The sequence below is a fragment of the Eurosta solidaginis genome, chromosome 1 (genome assembly GCF_040869045.1).
Source record: "Eurosta solidaginis isolate ZX-2024a chromosome 1, ASM4086904v1, whole genome shotgun sequence".
NCBI lineage: Eukaryota > Metazoa > Arthropoda > Insecta > Diptera > Tephritidae > Eurosta > Eurosta solidaginis.
Genome location: NC_090319.1, coordinates 102,337,924 through 102,341,691, shown reverse-complemented (window position 1 = coordinate 102,341,691; position 3,768 = coordinate 102,337,924).

The window sequence follows — 3,768 nt, the reverse complement described above, 5'->3', positions numbered from 1 at the left end:
GCAGAGTTTCTTTGTACTTGCAGCGAATGCTTCCAGCGGTAGACTTTTTGTGCATCTCTGTAATCTAGATGTAATTGTAGTTGCATGTACATGTGAAGTGAGACTACTTTCGAACACTCCGCCCAAGCTTCAAGTAGTTCCAGCACGAGGAACAGTGTTCTGTAATGAGACGATTCTTGATTTAACTCGTAATTTATTTAAAGGCTTTCACCGCGGTGGGAATTTACGAAAACCCCACAAAGGTGGACAAAGACAAATTGAAAACATGCCCCTTGTAACTGACCCCATTCTTCCCGTCAGGACCTATTACTTTGGAGCCGTTGGCCGTCTCGATAGCGGTTTCAACACTTTTGGCAGTGCTGGTAATAGGACATGCAATATGTTTTAATTTTATGTACGCGTCCGTTGGCCCGTCGTCTGGTCATCGACCAAGGCATTACATATTGCTGACAGAAAGAGCTCATTTTCATTTAATTTCATTTTTTATTCATTTTCTTTCAAAACAGCATATTTGTTACAATAGCGACTTAAATTAAATTAACCAAAATTACAGAAAGAAAAGTAAGGCATTCTGTAAAAATATATGTATTTTAGTATCGAATGCCATCTCCGAATAAAATTGAATTTAAAAATATGTAAAATAGTGCGTGGGGTGAAGTTTGATTAAAAAGAATAAGTAATAAATTATATTAATCCAATATGTACATATATTTTTTTAAATTACTAAAGCGTAGTAAATAGTTTTAAGTGTTGCGCTTGAACAAACTTTTCTTAAATTGTAAAAATAACGAACGGAAGATCGCATGTAGGACTTCAAACGAGAAATATGCGTAGACCAACTCAAGTTTTGGTCAACAATGATACCAAGATATTGGAAGTCGCTTACTTTTTCAATAGTGAAGCACTTATCGCAACAGTTTACTTCAGCTTTAAACGATGCACAGAACAGAAGATTATTTAGTACAAAACGTTTGCAGTCAGTAGCATGGAATACAATGGCTATGTCAGGTGAGGATTTTGGATGCAAATTGAAATACGTCAACTTCGTTTTCTTGCTGACAGAGAGCTTATGTGCTGCAAACCACACTCTTAGCAAATGCACATCGTTATTGATTCCTACTACCAAAACCAGATAGTTCGATTAACCCTAGCCGATAGCAAGGTCGTAAGCGAAGGCTGTTACTTTTCCATACAATGGCAGCGAGAATATTGAATTTAAGTAAATCAAAAATAGTATAGGACCTAAGACAGATCCTTGAGGTACACCTAAGCTAATTGTAACTGGGTTACTTATACTACTTCCAACTTTTACTTTTTGAATTCTTCCTAACAAATAAGATTTAAACCAATTATATATAAACCCAGGGAAGCCCGCACAATACAATTTGTCTAATAAAATTTGGTGATCAACCATGTCAAATGCTTTAGTGATATCAACCAACAGTCCAGCACAGTTCTTTTTATTGTCTAGTTCCCTATATATGTAAGAACAAAAGTCCAGCAAGGCATCTTCTGTTGACCGCACATATCTGAACCCGAATTGCATTGAGCTGAAATAGTTATTATTGTCAAGAAATGATAGAATTCGACCTTTAACCAGTTTTTCAAAAATTTTTGAAATTGATGACAGTAATGAAATAGGCCTGTAGTTATTTATATCCGTTTTGTCACCCTTTTTAAATAAAGGAATGGCAATAGCGCATTTTAAATCTGAAGGAAATGATCCACCTAAAATATTCATATTAAACAAATGCGTTAGGATATCAACTAAATTTAGTGCCACATATTTAAGAGTCTGATTCGAAATTCCATCACATCTACATGATCTAGAGTTATTCAGAGAATTAATTGTATCAGAGCGGAGGATTCGAAAACAGCAGATTGCCCTATTGATAGAAAGTGATCATTGAAAAGGTTTGCCACTGCTCGTATATCCTCGCATGAGACAGCACTTTATTGCCAAAGGTGATAGATATTTTGTGATTTTGTTTCGTCGGATTTAAGTGGGAGTTTAATGTTGGCGGCCACCGTGGTGTGATGGTAGCATGATCCGCCTACCACACTGAAAATACTGGGTTCACGCCCCGGGCAAAGGAACATCAAAATTTTAGAAACAATTTTTTTCAATTAGAAGAAAATTTTTCTAAGCGACGTCGCCCCTCGGCAGTTTATGGTAAGCACTCCGGGTGTATTTATGCCATGAAAAGTTTCTCGGTGAAAACCTATCTGCTTTGCAGATGCCGTTCGGAGTCGGAGTCGGCACAAAAACAAGTAGTCCCGTCTCGCCAATTTGTAGGAAAAACTAAACAAAGGAGCACGACGCAAATTGGAAGAGAAGGTCGGCCTAAAATCTTTTTGGAGGTTATGGCGCCTTACATTTACTGTTGACCATAGCTTACCAGCGGGGAAGTTGTAGCTCTTTAAATATTTATCCCATTCCGCTTGTACTTATCGGGAAGCTCTCTGATGCGCTTGTTTATGTCACTTGTCTGAGGTTCGTCAGGGTCTTACTGATTAATAATATCACGTTCTCTCGCCAAAGCTGCTGTAACCGCTGGGAAATGTTGCAGAATTTCCGGTATTCATCCAGCGGGAATAAAGAGATCCGACGCGAATCGATGCTCCTGCGAAAAGCACGCTCCCCTAACCAGCGTTGGTTACCTATGATGTGTTCAAACAATAAGGTTTTAGTGCAACCACATTTTGTTCGGTATTGAGATATGGAAAGAAAAACTATTTAAATTTCGGCCCTAGCGAAGCGCAACAGCATAACAGCGTGAAAGAGTGTCAGTCTAAAATTACACAAGCTAGCTCGAATTCGAGCGAGCGTGAGAGCGTATTAGCGTAAATTAAAACTATCGCAAAAAGGAAGAACGAAGTTCCTAGCACAAGCCATCATCCCACCGCAAAAGATCCGGAACCAGATAAATAATTTTGCATATAAATGCAACAACAATGATTTGTGTCAGATAAATCCAGATAGAAGTCTGGTTCAATTTGTGAGCCAGACAATTTGTTAGTTGCTTATATTTAGTTTGGAGACGCTGCCTTTAATAAACCTACTTTTTTCAAAAATAGATGGCACTGATTGCCCTTAAAATCTTAAATGAGATACAACAGCGGCATCTGCCTATCACAACTCCTTCTCAAGTCTCCCAATGATCCAGAGCATTCCCGTGAGAATTGAGCGTGATACGGAGCTCGAAAACTCACTGGATGATGGCTACAGCATCAGAGCACACACTTTTTATCGTATTGGCGTAAATTTGTAATAGCGTATTAGCGTTAAAGCATGAAACAAACCTTATTGGAACCTTTTTCCTTGCTTGGGAATCTCAATTACGATTTTCGAAGTAAACATAACGTACACGATTCCTATTTCGGTTTTATAAACCCTAATTTACATATATTCGTAGTTATGTTTTGATTATCGACAGAAGGAAGTCTATTTGTAAGCATAGATTTTTATTAAAATATATAGCACACTTCAACTTATCAGAGCTCGCTACGGTCATGCTACTTGAATATGAGCAGAGCTGCTCAAAATTTTTTATATGGAAGTGCAAATCACAATACATGTACAAAATTGTATGTGCACTGAAAATTTTTTTTTGTATTAAAAAAAACATTATTAAAAAAATTTTAATTGTCTGAGGTCGGAAAAAGTTGAAAATTTGTTTCAAATTACAAAATATTTGCTTAAAATATTACGTCAATAGCTATATCACCAACATACAAGAGCCAATAAATTTAATTCTGAAAGTAGCG